The following is an 18,227-nucleotide window of genomic DNA, read 5'->3' on the forward strand; positions in this document are numbered from 1 at the left end:
CGCAGCAGCTCCGGCGACGAGGGTTCGGATTCGGACGGCCGAGGGAAGGGACGGAGGTCGATGGACGATCTCCGGCACCCCGGGCACGCCGACGAGGGACAGAAGACGAGGAATCATCGGTCGGATACTCGGACGGAAGGGGGCGCGGTAGAGAAGAAGACGACGAGGATGGTAGAGACGATAGGGGTAGGCAGAGGGACAGGAAGCGAAGACCGACTAGGAGGAAAGCCCCTGGAGGCGAGAGAGGATAAGAGATGAAGGGCGCCACAGGTATCGTGACGATGATAGCCCTCGCCGGCGGGACAACAACGGAGACAGAGATCGGGATCGCAGGAAGCACCAGTCGGATGATGATAGAAGCCTTCGAAGGCGAGAGAGGACCATTGACATATGGCATGGTGATTGCGATGATGATGACAGCCAAGCATGGCATCGAAGACATAGAGATAGAGATGTTGAAGAAGGCCATCCACGAGAGGAAGAGACCAAGAAAGTTGAAAACAAGCTGCCACCACCACCTCCGATACCCGGTTCCATTGCGGGAACGACTGGTGGCATATATATCCCACCGTTCAGGACGGCACAGATGATGCGTGAGGTGCAGGACAAGAGCAGCGAGGCCTACCAGAGGCTCAGCTGGGATGCGCTTTGGAAGAGCATTAATGGGCTGGTGAACAAAGTCAACGCCACCAACATCAAGAATATAATCCCCGAGCTCTTCTCGGAAAACCTAATTCGCGGGCGGGGTCTGTTCTGCAGGTCATGTATGAAATTGCAGATGGCGTCGCCGGGATTCACAGATGTTTTTGCTGCGTTAGTTGCCGTTGTGAATACCAAGTTCCCAGGAGTGGGTTTACTTCTATTGAAAAGGGTTGTCTTACAGCTCAAGAGAGCTTATAAACGGAACGACAAGGTCTGCATTTGTGTTCCTAACCTTTCAGTTTCTGTTGTCTTTTGATTGGGAAAGAATGATGTATTAATGTACGTGATAAATATTTTTGATGTCAACCTCAACTACTTGCTGCAACAAAATTTATAGCTCATCTTGTGAATCAACAAGTAGCACTTGAGATTATTGCATTAGAGCTTTTAACAGTGCTGTTGGAAAACCCTAGCGATGATAGTGTGGAGGTAAAGTTTTCTTTCAAAAGTGTTTTCATCATATGAAGTTTGGTTGAACTGTCCTAATGTCTACATCTTCCATTCTTGTGCAGGTGGCTGTAAATTTTTTTAAAGAATGTGGAGCGCTGCTTCAGGACTTCTCCCCTCAAGGTCTCCATGGTGAGTGGGATTTAGTTTTTAGTGTAGATTGGTAACTTTATTTAGCTGATGCATGCTTGGTGTATTTTAGCTCGATAATTTGGTTATGCTCTTCTGTTTGTTTAATTGGTGGAAATCAATAATTTAGCTGTTGTTCATTACATTCAAATAAATGATTATATATATGTTGTTGTTATGTTCAGGGAGAAGGTAGAGAGGTATCATCTGGAAGTAAGTACATACCCTTGTGAAAGTGGTCTAAGTTTAAAAGTTATCTGACAAAAAGCCAATTTTACTAATAAAAAGTTAGATGGATCTTTTATTTCGTTCTTGCTCCTATTTCTAGCTTCCTAAAGCTTGATGTGGAGATACTTCTTTTATAATGCGAAAGAACAAATTCTAATTTGTTAACAGTTACTTAGAGAGTGAAATTTGAAGGTACCTAAATAATTCTTATTATACTGGGAATTTTGGATTACCAACTTTTTTGACATATGTTTTTTCTTTTGATTTTCAAATCAGAAATCTTAAGTAGACTGTCTTTAGAAAGTTTTCAAATAATGCAGACAGATACAAAACTCTCTTCGAGGGGAATGAGTCTCATGTCATTGTTAAAATCTTATTAGGAGTGATATTTATTACAAAGATGCAAAGTGGCTTGCAAATAAAGCTAAGTATGTAGCAAATGATAATCTATATCATAGGCTTAGTTCAAAGGATGGTGATAATAAAATTTATAAAATAGCTAGAGCCAAAGAGGGGAATCCAAAGATATTGATCTAGTTAGATGCATTAAGAGTGATGATATGATATTTGTGAAAGATGAGGAAACTAAAGAAAGATGGAGACATTATTTTGAAAAGATGTTAAATGGAGATTCTACTAAAGAAAGTCTTTGTTGAGGAAGCACAGTTAGGGAGGAGTTGAGGTTCTACACATACATTCTATAGGAGTGAACTTGTAGATAGCTTTAAAAAGAATGCATAATGATGTGGCATTAAGACTAGATGAAATTACTTATCAAGTTTTGGAAAATCATGGGAGATATTGGGCTAACTTGGCTTGCTAACTATGTTACTTAGGGAAAAAGTTTACCTACAGTCTTTATTAGCTTAGAGAAAACTTATGATAAGGTATCGAGAAAAGTAATTTCATGGGCTTTAAGAAGGGTGTACATAAACTGTATATTGAAATGATCGAGGATATATATGGTGGTGCATTATCAACTGGGAGTGGTTGTAGTACAACAACTATATTTCCAATTACAATAGGATGAACTTTCTACTGGTAGACAAGAAGATGTACCGTGTGTTATGTGTATCTTATTTGTAGACAATATAATGTTGATTGATGAAAAAAGAACTAGACTAAATGCTAAATTGGGCTTACGGAAGATGATGAAGGCTTACTAATCACTAGCACAAAGACAATACATGGGTTGTAGATTTGGTGAGAATGGAAATGAAGATGAGATTTCGATTAAGATTGATAGACAAGAGATGATATGGAGTGATTGGTTCTATTATTTTGCATCTATTATACAAAATAATAAGGAGATAGATGAAGATATAGGTAATAGAATCAGAGCCAGTTGGATGAGGTAGAGAGGTGCATTTGAAGTATTATGCGATTGATGCATATCTTGGAGACTAAAGGGAATGTTATATGGCTTGGAGTGCTAGGCAATAAAGAGAGTTCAAAAAAATAATTTAGTGCAATAGAAATGAGAATGCTAAGATAGATGTATTATAAAACTATAGAGGATAGATTAAGAAATGAATATCTTAGAGAAGCTGTAGGAGCTGCACAAATTGAGGATAAAGTGATGGAAAGTTAATTGAAATGCTTTGGACATGTACAACGAAGATCTGAAGAGGCTCCAGTAAGAGGAGGTACTTTAGTTTGTGTGGAAGTTGAAGGTTATAAGAAAAACTTAGAAATCTATGATAATATTGATGGAGGTTGTGAGGAAGGACATGGATAAGCTATGAGTAGCATCATGGATGGCTCTAAATAACAATACTTGGCAAATGAGGATTCATAAGACTAATCCCAAGTAGTTGCGAAAAGGTTGGATGGTTATGGTTGTGGTATTTGATCTTCAATTTCATATCCATAAGCAATCATGGATAAAGTTTTTAAGCTAAGCATTTGATCTCCATTGTCGGACCATTGCCTGAATAAGTTTTTCTTGACATTTGATACCACTAGAATCTGTTTATAACTCGCAATGCCATAACTCGGGGATCTGAAACATGTTACTGCTTGAGGGAAAAAGTACATAGTACGTGTGCTTAAGAAGCAGCCCAAAGCAATGTAAAATGATTATGCTACATCAATAGAAGTTATTTTCATGTCTGCTCAAATGGAGGTGACAATCCTCTTTTCAAGTTTCAGCTGTTTTACTTGGAAACTCTCATATGTGTTGGATGCATAGTTGAATGGGCTATGCATCAGACATGGATATTTATTAATTTTCTTTTAAATGTAACTTCTAGAAATTGGCAGGGAGTTGGACTCTTCTAACAATGAGTTCAACCGACTATAGTAGTGTCAAAAATAATTTTTTTTCTTTTTTTTTTCCCCAAAGTATTTAAAAGGAGGTTTAAGCACCCCTAACTTTCCCTTATATAAATACAACCAAGTGCATCTGCCTGTTAAGATGCTATGCTGGAGCCAGCAGACTGAAACCTAAATGATTAATCTTCATTTGATCCTGCATGTGGAAGCCACTCTGCTGCTGAGTTTGCCTTCTTGAAATTATATGATAACTTGAAGGGATATAGATGTTGGGGTAAGATGAAAAATATTGTTCTGAAGAGGTAGATGTTCATATGTAGCTTGACCTCAAAGGATCCAAGAAATAACAGCAGCAGAGTCACCCTAAAATCATATATGGGTAGCATTAAGCTCCTTTACTGCATAATGAAGTCCATCCATGCTGCTGGTAGTTCTGCAAAGGGAACAGATGTACTATGCTGTTGGAATCCCACTGCAACCATTTACCCTTTGTCACTTTGAATGATGACACCTTCTCTAGCAAGGCCAGAAACCCCTACATGGATTTCTCAAAGATAACCTTGAAGAAACTTGGGGAAGAAAGTAGCTATAGGGATGTAGTAAATTGACCCTGAAGTGTAAGTAGTGTGCTTCAGTGATCTGACTATACTTAGTCAGCAGTTAATCAAAAGCATGCCATGCAGTAGAATATACGCATTAAACTATCTTTGTAAAGTATCATATTCTAAAATTCTTAAGCTAATCTGAAAGTTAGGATGTATATTTTTAAATATTTTCTTTATACAATATTTTAAAATATATTAGTTATAATTATTTTCTTTCTATGTATCCCTGTATCTCCTTTTCTTTTCTTCTTTTGCCAAGTTAGACTTTGGACACATGTCCAGATCCAAATATCATGTTCAGTCCCTGCAACACTGAGTTTCAGATCTGAAAACTCTTTTCCGCGAATTCCCACTTTTGATAAGCAGCTATTGCTCTCAAGGTTCCAGAGTTTGATGCTTATTTAAAGATTCATAAATCTTAAAATAATCTTAAAAATCAAAAATTGAAATAAACAAAAAAAGGCCAAGAAACAATGTACTGGTACTTTGAGCTGGTACATAACTGTGTATCGAGAGTTGGTACAGCTCGGCTTGGTACCATGTATTAGGAGTACCTGACCAATACGGTCTATGGACCTTGATGCTACGGATATTTAGTTTTGTAATCATTTGTATCTAAGGAATGTATCCCTAATTATTACCATCTGCAACATCCATTTGCACTTAGCTGTGCTGTACAAAAGTTCATATTGTGATTTGATTGAGCATTCTTTGTTGTTGTATTGGATAGAACAAGTACTGCAAACAATACATCTACATTTCTCATGCTAACTTTCCTACTTCTTGATCTTTGCAGGTATTTTTGAACGTTTTCGGGGAATACTTCATGAAGGAGAGATAGATAAACGAGTTCAATTCTTGATTGAGGGCCTTTTTGCAATAAGGAAAGCCAAATTCCAGGTATGGTTGAACTTTCTGTAGGTGTTTGCTTGAATCATGCATGTCTCTACATAACTTGAGTCAAAGTGTATAATTAAATTAATCACTTTATATGGTTTCACATCAATATACAGGGATTTCCTGCTATCCGCCCAGAATTCAACCTTGTGGAGCAAGAAGAGTAATTTACCCATGAGATATCCCTGGAAGATGAGATAGACCTGGAGACAAATCTTGGTGTGTATTAATTATAACTTTTCACTTATGTTTTGCTAATTTGCAGCATCACTTAATATATTGCAAGTTTTTACCTATATGTTGTTTAATTGACAGATGTTTTTAAGCCAAATCCACAATTTCTGGATGATGAGAAGGCATTTGAGAATATTAAGAAAAATATCCTTGGGATGGAGTCTTCTGGAGATGAAGAAGGGTCTGACGTAGCCTCAGACAATGAAGACGAAGAAGAATCTGAAGAGGAGGAAGAAGAGAAAATGAAAATAAAAGATGAGACCGAGACAAATCTTGTTAATTTACGGAGAACTATTTATCACACAATCATGTCAAGTGTTGATTTTGAGGAGGCTGGTCATAAGTTGTTAAAAATCAAACTTGAGCCTGGTCAATAGGTAAGTAATAAAATTTTCACTATTTATTTGCAGTAGTCTATATTAAGGATTACTAGTGGATTTGTTAAATTTTGGAACTTAAGCTTGTCAAAAGTGATCATGCTTTCATTGGCTGCATTATGTGACTTCATTGTATGATTTCTGAGCACAGAATGAGTAATTTAATTGCTGTAGGTGGATGGACTTTTTGAATTTGATACCATACTGTCACTGGTTTCATGGTATATCATGTTTTTATCTACTATTAAAACAATAGCTACTTTTACTTTTTACAGTATTGTATGGCTAAAGGTTTCCAATGGTGTCTGATTTCTGATACATTTCATCTTGTATCCTTTACCCCTATGTTAGAATTTGGATTGGCAATAACCTATACATCACCATTTGGAGAATGTGCTTGCTTGCTTCGGTGTTGATAATGAAGTTTGATTTGTTGATTCATAATTGTTAAAAACAGTTTGAACATGATATGAACAATATAATCCTTTATAAGGGGCTATATGGGACAATTTAATTTTTGTAACAGCTAATGGAGAGTAAAAAAGTATTTTGCAAAAACAAAAAACTTGTTGGAGGGAAGGAATGATTTATGCACTACTTGCCATTTAAAGCAAAATAGAACATGTTAAACCTACTTTAAAATAGCATATTGTGATATTATTTGATGATGTTATTATGCTGATTTGCCAGGCCAAGCGATTTCAATAAATATATGGTCAGGATGCCTGCCCCCTGTAACTTGGATGATATTGGATAAATGTATTTAGATGAATAAGCATGCTTTATACTTTCAAACTATTTTTTAATTCAGAAAAAATGTATCATAGATTATAGATTCTCTTTGAAATGAATTATAGTACTTGATGAAGGCCTCCAGAAACTTTATGTATCAAGAACTTCGTACTTGATATCAGAATATCTAAAAACTATATAAGTGTGTCCCCATCTTAAATACCCTATCCCAGAATACCTTCATTGTCTTTGACTTTTTCACGGATTAATTAACTTCAAACTCTTGGGTGTCTTTTTTCTTAGGATACCCCTATCGGCTATTTTACTTCCACCAAAAAAAAAAAAATCTATGCATTAGACACCTAACAAATCCTAAATAGCTTGGCAACTTTAAAAATATCTCTGCTTAAAAATATCTCCACTCGAATCAAGTATGCCTGCAAGTACATTTACCGACTTTCAAAATACCGTAAGGACTAAGGACTTTGGACTTTAGAGGGTCGAACTCAATTCAAATTCCCACCAAAGAATTGATTCTCATAAAAATGAAATTCAATTTAAAACTCACCAATAAACCAAGAGAGAGATCTGAGATAATATCATTTATGACATATATATTCTTCTATGAAGTCAGGACCTAAAATGATAATCCACCTCTAGCTATGTCAAAGAATTTGATTAAAGTTTAGAAGGAAAGGAAAGAAAGATTTTTAAAAATTGCTTATTGAGGTGCATCGGGATGATGTTTAAATTAATTTCTATCGGAACAAATCACGACCTTCCTATGTCGTTGAGGTTACTTGTTCATAACATTTGATATTATCAAGTGCATCTACTTAGAATACTTTTTTTTAAATATAAATTTTTATGCCAATTTTATACATTTGTTCTGTGAATAATGACATGATTAAATGATCATGTTATTTTATCATCATCATATATTATTTCTTGATATAAAAAATAGCAGTTAATCTAAGAACTTTTTTGTTGCCAACAAATCCAATCTAAGGCATCAAATGAACAAAGAATGACTATTATTTCTGTTATAAGGAGAAAAAACATTTTGGAATGGACCATTGTTGGGGCGTTATCAATATTTGTTAGCACCTTGCTCTCAAATTTAGATCATCTGTGTTCTTAAAGGAAAAGAAGGTATCAAAATAACAACTTAACAAAGTTTGTAATAGTCATGAATACATGGAATGATTTTGGGGTGAGTGTTGTTAGAGCAAATCATCATTGTAGAAACCTTGCTTAAGATGTTATACCAAGTTTTACATGACGGCTCTTGCAATGCTCAAGTGTTTATAATCATAAATAGCAATATGTCACTCATTATAACAATCATAAATTCATGGAGTTTAAATCATATCTAGCTTCTTACGAACCCCCTCCAAAATAAATCCTCTCTTGCTATTTTAAAGGCTAATGTTCATAACTAAAAAGAGTTTGAAATAATAACCTTGGTCAATGATCAAGTTAACAGAACCTATAAAGTGGCTTGCTAGTATGATTGAAGAAATATGTTCTCATTCCAAGATCCATGTTTAATTCATGAATTAGATGTACAATTTGGTTCGAGGTTGATTTTTTAATAAATTGATAAGGGAAGGATTTACTTCATTATTGGATTTAGGCATACTTAATGTATTGCGTCTTAACTTATCTACAGAAGTCTAAGCAGTTTCTTTTATGACATGTTCACGCATCATTTAATAGAACAGGTTAAAATTTGTAGGTGAAAATGTAGATTAAAAGGATGAAGATTTTGTAATTTTAAATCATTTGATTATTTTGCAGGAATTTTTAAGCTTGTAACCCAATGGATGCATCTCTCTTTTATTCGGAGGTGGCTCAATATTCAAACATCAGGTGTTTTCCCAGGTCTTTTAGACCGTGTTATTGAAATTTTTCATTATATAACTTGTAAATTTATTTATTTTCTTTTCAATACACGTGCATTATCATTTGCTCTATAACTAGTTACAATTAAGGAAAATAAATCTTGACAAAATATCAGAACATAATACTCAGACGTGTGGTCTGTATCTTGCCAAAAATTGTTCAACACTACTTGATATGAGCCACATGGCACTACATGTACTTTTACCTTAATCCTATTATCTACAAAAACAGAGAGAAGAATAAATGAGGGCTTTATCCAATGAATAATAATGCTAGCCTTTAGTTGGAATAACCATTCTGCACTCCTGTTTTCTAGAAGTGTTTGGCAGGCATAAGGCTTACTCCAAGACTTATCTCTATTGGTTCCAACCCAAAAAGAAGTAGATCCAAGGTTCAGTTCGAGTTACTGCTTTATCCAAATTTCAATTAAGCTGAAATTGTGTAAAAATTTAGTCTAACATGAACCTCCTTGCCTATCTCTGGATGGTTAAGATCTTGCAAAATGATTTTTTTTGGATAGAATAAGGATAGTTCTGATCAGAAGTTAGAAAACAGTATGACTTTTATTTTATTCCTTTTTTCATAACTGAAATTTACTAACATGATTGTTTAGATGATCAAGTATAATATATAAATAGCTAAAATCATGACACAAAAAACTTATTTCAAGATAGGGAAAAAGACTTTGATATTGCTTCTTGTTTGCCAAGCTAGGTGAAGAAGCTAGCTAAGGGAATGCTATTGCAAATATTGATCTCACCCTATGAGACATGATACTTGAATATAATATCAAAACAATTAGTACCACCAAGTTTTCTTTAAATTGCTAGAGTACCTCAAGAAAACTTACCTTCACTGACCCAATCAAAAACCGAGTAATGATTTTGTGTAATGAAATGTATCACCATAATCTTACTGGGATCACCATAATCTTTGTTTTTCGTTGTTTTTTGCTTGGCTATTTTAAGTAAGACATGGAAAAAAGCATTCTTCTTTGTGGGCCATGCTCTCCACCACGGTTTGCTATGTTAGTACTGGGCATCATACCGTTTGTCCGGCGGCACGAGTCAGTACGGGCCCGCACCGCGCCATGCCGAGCCTGTACCGACATAGGAGAGGGCGAACGCAGACTATGGGAGAGAGGACAAGAGAGAGAGAAGGGGGAGAGGGAGAGAAAGAGGAGGCCGGCGCCCGGACAGGAGGCGGAGGCCGCGGCCGGGTCCCCTGTTTCTTTCCTCTCTCCCCCCTTGCTCGCTCTCTTTTCTTTTGTTTCCTTCTCCTTCTTCCCCTCCAGTGACGGCGTCTCAGTTTCGTTATCGGAACCGTTCCGGTCCGCCGCTGGTACGGCTCGGGATGCTCCGAATCGAGCGGCTAGGGACGGTTCCGCTGACCCTGCTCACCACCTTTTCTTGTCACTAGAAGAAGAAATTTCAAAAACAGCCTTGACTGCCAGGATTCCTTGTCTTTTCTCATTGGATCACTCTAGAACAAAATATAGATAAGCATAACAACATATGATGTCCAAGGGGTACTAACCAAGCAGAAGAAGTGGCTTCAAGCGGTTGCTTTTGTCTTTACCCTTTTGAACATTCTAACACACTCTAATAGGAAGTACCATGCATCCAAGTGAGACAGACAAAGAGGAAGGCCTTCTGCCACCATATAGTAGTATAGATGCAAATATAAGAGAGCAAATTTTGTAGATGTCTGAGATTGTAAACAGAAGATTTACTCAGCCTGCCACATGCAAAGTCAGATTGGAGTATCTGCTTCATAGGGCAAGAAAAATATATGCTTTAAAGTTGTAGAGATATCGATAAAAGCATGGTATGTTGTACCATATCAGATGGTACCAGACGTACCGATCCTCGGTATACCAAAAAAATTTAATACTGTACCGTACCGATGCTATGCTAGTGTGGCATCGGTACGGGGTCCGATGCCGGTACGAGGAACTTTGGATAAAAGATATAGAGTTGTGGTGGAAGCCTATTTTGTCATTTCAGTGCTCTGGGTGCCGCTTCATGTAAAGATATGAGTAGAGCTTTTAAATATCTAATTGCTTTTTTTTTTCCTGTCCCTTGTGCTACTTCTATTTTTTTCCTTACAGGAAAAATAAATCTTTTGGATATTCAGACTAGAACTTTGACTCTTCTATGTAGTGTTTTAAGTCAAAATGAAACGTGGAACATGCATTTTTTCCTGATGAACACATCACGAACCTGTATATCACAATATGCAAAGAAATCAATGCCAGAAACTAATGTATTATAGGATAAAATAATCCAAGAGATTGAAACAGAGACAAAATTTCATGGTGAAAATTTATTAATTTTGACTAGTAACACTAATATCTGTAACCAGAAATTTAATAACTAGGTTTTAAACAATGCATTATCCCATTATAACAGACCACCACCTAAACATTATTGACCATTATTGTGGTTATATTTGTCTCAAAAAGCAACTTTTCAAATTTTTAATATTGAAATATTCACTGAAATAGAGGCTACTGTAATGGTGTTATAATGAGAAATAATAAAAAAATAACGGCATTATCTTTCCCTTCACTTGTCATTAGATAAAAATAATATTTTTGACTGTACAATCGCAAAAAATGGCTGTTAATTATGTTAGAATGGTTCGTTTTTATGGGAATTAATGGGAAATAACAGAAAATAACAGCCTTTATATGTTTCCATGTTATTTACCTCAATAATGTAATGTTGGGTGGCCCAAACCTATTATAACGGCCGTTATATAACAGTTATAACACCATTGTTTAAAACCATGATTAATAGTTAATGTTATATGTGAAATTAAAACATAATTATGGGATGTCCAAAAAATCCATAACTGTAAATCTTATTTGATAGACTGTTTTGTGCTGTAATAATTGCCGTAGTATGTTGCTGTGATTCACTATGACACAGGTAGATCTGAACCAATATCCATCTATATGCAGCTTGTACAAAGTATGCACCCACTCAACGTGCTCGCAACCTTCTGACATACAACATGTCATATGGTACGATATAATGTATATTGACAAGTGAATCTTTGAGCATGTAGTCAAGCAACAAGCACCATGTTATATATTTTGGGAGGGAGTTCACTTGCAAGCCTTATCTATTTGTCTGCTTATACGCATATGCATCTTTTTAGTATATGTAGCAGCAATAAAAAATTTCTGGTGCAAATTGCTTGCATACATGCACATTGGGTTGTGATTATTCAAGGGCTGGATCTAAAGCATGTAACTAAGCCTTATGCTTTAAAGCAGTGATGAATTATTATGGTGTTTGTTGTTCTCCAGGAGGCAAACCTGTGGTGGCAAAGTTGTGCTAGACTTTCTGTTGACTGAGAAAATATATCATTCTTATACTGAGATGCATTTCTCTAGTTTATCTTGATTTTTGTGGCAAACTCCACAAACTATATTCTCCTTCCTCTTAGTTACACTTCCCTTCTCTCTTTTATCTTCTTGTTATACCATTGGGTTTGTTGCCTGTGTTATGTTTGCATTAGATGAGAATCCTTATGTTGGTGGGGCAATGGTAGGATGGATAAATAAGAAGTTTCAGCTTTAAGATTATATGCTGTCCCCGGTAACTAGATAGAGTATAAATAAGTGCTGGCTCAGAAGGTTCGGAAAGGATAAGGGACCTACGTGATCTGATCAGGGTAGCGAAAAAGAATCTGAAAAACTTCAACATTAATGGAGTTATGGGCAATAGGAATTTGGAAGAAATGCTGTAAAAGGTTTCTAAATTTCTATGATCTGGTCACTTGGGGATCCTATGGCTGATGGTATGGTCTCTATGAACTGCATTGAATTTCATTCAGATGGGGGGCCCGTAGAGATCAGATCAGTTGTTATCAAAGAAAGACAGGTTTAAGTTGAGCTGTTCAAACAGGCATAGGTCAATTATATCGTATTCCCATAGCAATTGGTGTTTTGGATTTTCAGTTCACAAGAGGTATTCATAGAAACCTATAAAAGTTAAGGTTTATATTAAATGATTATTATTCCAAGTCTGATCTGGAATCTGTCTATATTTTTTGCTTTGTTTTTTGAGAGAAATATCTGTCCCTTTGCTATTTGCATGCTTTTTAATGTCTCCACTGTATGTTCGTCAGATATTTTGTTTGTTTTCTAAGCAATAAAATGAATTAGCAAACTTGCACCCCTTCTTTATTCATCCACTATTCTTTTGTTTGCACTATAAGATGGAATTATGCATAATGCTGCAGAGTGTTGCAGCCAAGAGAGAACATACCTTCGCTATTATGGGCTTCTAGGGCAGAGGTTTTGCATGATCAATAAAGTCTACCAGGAAAACTTTGAGAAATGCTTTGTGCAACAGTATTCCATGATACATCGACTTGAAACTAATAAACTACGTGATGTGGCTAAGTTCTTCACCCATTTACTTGGAACCCATGCACTCCCTTCGCATGTTCTAGCTTATATACGCTTGATGGAGGAGGACACAACTTCATCTTCACGAATTTTCATAAAAAATTTTCTTCCAGGTATATATTCAGGGTTATGGAATTCCATTTCTTCATTATGTTTTTGATGCTCCTAAATTTAAAAGTACTTGTAATTTTAATGCAGGAATTGTTGGAGCATCTTGGCATTCGATTGCTAAATGAACGTCTAAATGGTCCCACCATGCAAGATTCATTTGAGTCTATTTTCCCTAAGGATAATCCAAACAACACAAGATTTTCCATCAATTTTTTCACATCAATCGGACTGGGTGGCATTACAGAGAACTTGAGAGAATATTTGAAAAATATGCCTCAAATATGCCTCGCCTCATCATGCAGCAGCAGCAGAAACCTGTGTCGGATTCAGATGAAGAATCTGAGAGCTCCGAAGGGTCGAGTTCGAGTGGCTCAGGCTCTGAGTTGGGTTCAGAGTCTGGGTCGGAGTCAGAACCAAGTTCTGAAAGTGAAGCAAGGCATGGTAAGAGAAGGAAGAGATGACGAAACGTTCTGAAGCCTCAAGTCCCATATTTTTTCCTCGTATATATTTTTGACCGCACAAGTATTCCATGATTTTCTGTGAACTATAATTGATTGCTTTTTGGTAGATTCAACATGCTTCCTTTTTCTGTTAACAAAAGCGGAAGCTACATATAAGGCACTATTGGTTAAATTTACCAGCTCTTTGGATATGACTGTATGCATGCAGAGCCCAGTCATATCTGCACTCATGAATTAATTAGGATATAAAACATCACTCAGTGACTAGTGACCTAGAGTCATCATTAGGGAAACTTCCTTTCATAAGAAATTTGGTAGTTTTATTATTCGTTTTTCCTTTGATAACAAAGCTGTTCACAATGTTGACGTTTTTGGCTATGTTAGATCTTTCAATTTTCCTATCCACGAATTGTTAGAGAAAATAATTTAAATCCTTTCAGACAAAACTTGTTATTTCCAAACTAAAGGAAGAACTAGAAAGTGGTGGAGATTTTTGGACCAAGCCCAAAACATTATTGGCCAGAAGGAGGAATCGCCTGAATTACTTTAATAATTTTAAAAATCATTCCCTCCATTTTTATTCTCCTTTTTTTTTTTTGCATCACGAGTTTGTTTATTAATTATTTCACTTTCAGCAGGTATTGGGAGTCACAAGTTGATGAGCAATCACGGAAAGGAAGGTTAAGTCTCAATTGAATGGTTCAGAGCACTTCGCTGTCCACGAGTTGGAGAATAGTTTGGAGATTTGACCGTTGAATTAATAGCTGCATGGTGCTTTTGCTGGTGTAATATTTGGAATTTCCCAGCTGCCATGAATTGGACTGAAGTATGGTGTGGGGATTCTGAGTGCTGGCCGTACTAAAGACTCACTAATTAATAAATTTATGTGGGAAGTACCTTACTGCCTTCATTTACTTTTTTTTTTTTTTTTTTTCAAAAAAAAGGAGATATATCTGCTTGCATTTCAGCAGCTAAAGTTTCTCTCCTTTCATGCCGCACATTCAAAAGGCTCATAGAAGTTGGAATCCAATGATCGGGTTGCTCGAGGTGAGTTTTTTTTTTTTTATAAAAAAAAGAGATATATCTGCTTGCACTTCAGCAGCTAAAGTTTCGCTTCTTTGATGCCGTACATTCAAAAGGCTCATAGAAGTTGGAATCCACCCATCGGGTTGCTCGAGGTGAGGTTGTTGTGGCGTTCCTGGCTGCATGCAGAGGACACCAACATATTCCACGGCCCATTTGCTTTCTCAAAGCTGCATGCTTTTTTCACCCAAAAAAAAAAAAAAAGCTGCATGCTTTTGGAAACCTGGGTGGCATGTCGACGACGCATGTTTTTTAAACGTAGTTGGTGGCTTGTGGTGATACTATTGAGATCATAAATTAAGCATCGGCCGAATCCAGCACCAGACACGTGGATAACGTGGAGTCATGAACCTTGTTGGTTCGCCTGCATTTGCAATCCTTGCCATGGTGACTGTGGCTCGAGCAGCTCGGGACCGGCTGCATTTTAAGATGTTATGCATAAAATCTGCGGTCCGATGTACTACTATTCTGACATCTAGGCACAGCGTGGTCTTATGATGTGCCCATCAAAACAGTACCCCAAGTACTCAGTGGGGCCCCGATCTGCGCACAGCTTTGGCATTAGTCCTTGGACATCGTCATCGGACCGGTTGCTAGTGTTTTTTTTTTTTTTTTTTTTTTTTTTTTTTTTTTTTTTTTTTTTTTTTTGCTAAGAACGGGTGCTTCATACAGTACGGGTATGAATACACCCAATAAGATCAAAATACAAAATCTCGCGGAGTGCCAATGGCAGCTCCGCCTCCCCCGACCACAGGGCATACCCCGAGTGGTGGGCCGCATGGGCAGCCACCCAATCGGCTGCCCCATTGGCCTTCCTGAATACATGCTTGGCCAGATAGGCCCCCCCCTTACACAACATCACAATATCGCGAATCAAGGGGTGGTCTGAGCCCTCACCCCTCAATCCCCTCTGTATCCATCGGACGACAGTGGCCGAGTCACCCTCCAAAATGATCGAGCTGGCTCGCAATACTATCCGTGCATGTCGAAGGCCTGCCCAGGCTGCTTGCAGCTCTGCTCCAGGAACAGATGTGTCGAATAACTGACAGCCACCGGCGGCCACCAACCTGGAGTGCGGGCCCCGTATGACAAAGCCTGCACCGCCACTCGTGCCGCCATCCAGAACCGATCCATCAAAGTTGACCTTGAGGAAGCTCGGGGGTGGGGGCTCCCAGGTGAAGAACACCAACTGAGGAGCTGCCGAAGCAGAGGGGGAACCCCAGGTGTCCCGAGCTGTCAAAGGTCGATCTGGGTGAAAGGCGGGTCTGATCTCCGAGGCCTGTGCTCGAGCAAACTCTGCCACAAACCTCGGAGACACCCTGCGCTCACCGAGAGTGCGGGCATTCCTTGCCAGCCAGATCTGAAGTGCTGTGCAAGTAGCTCTAATGCCCTCCTCACGGGTCCGTAAACTGGCTAACCACTGTCGTATACCGGTTGCTAGTGTTTGCCGTGGTCCTCCTGTCCGTGATGGCATCAGCGTGCAGGCGGTCCTGCGCGTGAGACTCGGCATTATAAGCTCGATAGTCATTGTTGCAATGAATGATGGAAAATAACGAGCAATGTCGAGAAAGCCAGGTCGTCGTATTCTCATTGACTTTTTATGGAATATTTTTGGTTGGATTGTGTAATCACTTTGTCTCCCTTCCAGTTCAGAAAAAAAAAAAAAAAAACCCGTATTATGTTTCAGCAAAAAAAAAAAAAATACTGTGTTATGTTCTTTCAAATCGATGTTTATAAAAAGCAATGATGACCATTATTTATCTCAAAAGTAGCGTTTTAAATTTTCATATTCATTGTTGTAATGAATAATGAAAAATAACTAGCAATGACAAGAAAGCCACGATGTCATCTTCTCATTGATTTTTCATGGATATATTTTTGGTCGGATTGTGCGATCATTTTATCTCCCTTCCAGTACCGTGTTACATTTCTTTTTAAAAAAAAGAAAGGTGCCATATTATGTTTCAGCAAAAAAAATAAAGTACCGTAAACCGACGTTTATAAAAAGCAATGACGGCCATTATTTGCCTCAAAAGTAACGTTTTATATTTTCATATTAAATATAGTCATTGTTGTAATGAATGATGAAAAATAACGAGCAATGACAAGAAGGCCACGACGTGGTCTTCTCACTGACTTTTCATGGATATATTTTTGGTTGGACTGTGCAATCACTTTGCCTCCCTTCCAGTACCGTGTTACGTTTCAAAAAAAAAAAATATCGTTTCAGAAAAAAAATAAAGTACCGTATTATGTTCTTTCAAACTGACTTTCATAAATGACAATGACGACCATTATTTGTCTCAAAAGTAGCGTTTTAAATTTTTATATTAAATATAATCATTATTGCAATAAATGATGAAAAATAACGAGTAATGACGTGAAAGCCACGACGTCATCTTCTCATTGGCTTTTCATGGATATATTTTTGGTTGGATTGTGCAATTACTTTGGAGAAAAATTTCATGAAAAATTTGCATAAAATATCGAAACAAAGATTTTATTCAAAAAATATATAGGTGAAAAATAATGGTTATTATTTATGTTGTGACAAATTATTAATAACAGTATATAAAGCGCTATATCAGCTCTTATCTTTTTCTCTATTATTATTTGTAATATAACAGGGTGCCATTATTAATAACATTTGACACCTCTTGTGATAAGGAAATGATGAAGGGAAGCCATGTCAGAGGTTCCCTTGCTATTCAACTTCCAAATCAGTTGGTCATTGTCTTGGTTAGGAGAAACCATTGACAAGAGGACGTTGATATGGTTTATTAATTCATTCTGAACATCTGGTGAAGGATGACACAGGCAAACTGATTCTCCAAGTCCTTGATTTTGTAGTGAAAATTAAAAAATCTGCAACCATACCAATATTCTTCTTCCTGCTCAACTCAGAGAGCAATAAGAAAAGTGTTTGAAGTGGTACATCACAAACCCTCGTCTTTCCACAAGATAGTGTCACATGCATCCATTTCCAATCTTGACCTGAACCCTATTCTAAAAAGCCGGTAGCTCACCAATGACATCCTACTGAAGACTCTGAACATCTATGGGTGGACTTCCAATTCATGAACAGTTTAATAATCTTTTTGTGAAAGGAAAATTATACATGCTTCGTCCACATACCTTTGTCATTGGGAAGAAACCTCCATCCTCATTTGGCTAAGAGAGCAGTATTAAATTAACTAAGATCTTCTACACCAAGTCCCTAGCTCTTCCTTCTTTTGAAGGCATGCGGTTTTCCAATTAACTTTGTAATTGATCCCATTGGACTTGGATGCACCGTTCCACAGAAAGGATCTCCTGTACCTATCCAATCTCAAGATTACCTATTTAGAGGAGCTTGAAAATAGACATATAGTGAGTAGAAAGAGCCATATGTGCTGCATTGACCAAAGTGAGGCGACCTCCAAATGAAAGATACTTGTTTTTCCATGTAGTCAGTGTAGCTTCTATCTTCTGCAATAAGGAGGTTCAATTTGACTTAGACGGTTTTCCCCCACAGAGTGGTAACCTTAAGTAATAAAGAGGTAATTGAGAATAGGAGCAATTCAGCAACTTAGCATAAATTTCTCCATGCAAACTATTGCAGCCCATAGGACAAACAAAA

At 37.2% G+C, this 18,227-nt stretch overlaps 1 pseudogene across 1 annotated transcript; it reads left to right on the top strand.

The window, feature by feature from the left end:
- The first annotated feature begins 221 nt into the window (after positions 1 to 221).
- LOC103705108 (uncharacterized) lies at positions 222 to 13,901 on the top strand (annotated as a pseudogene). Its single transcript, XR_015973283.2, has 8 exons — positions 222 to 911; positions 1,007 to 1,131; positions 1,215 to 1,281; positions 5,182 to 5,285; positions 5,399 to 5,501; positions 5,598 to 5,893; positions 12,761 to 13,066; positions 13,132 to 13,901. The product of XR_015973283.2 is annotated as an uncharacterized LOC103705108 (transcript).
- Positions 13,902 to 18,227: the final 4,326 nt, after the last annotated feature.

The sequence above is a fragment of the Phoenix dactylifera genome, chromosome 14 (assembly GCF_051530095.1).
Source record: "Phoenix dactylifera cultivar Ajwa chromosome 14, Ajwa_hap1_PhDact_Kaust_v1.1, whole genome shotgun sequence".
NCBI lineage: Eukaryota > Viridiplantae > Streptophyta > Magnoliopsida > Arecales > Arecaceae > Phoenix > Phoenix dactylifera.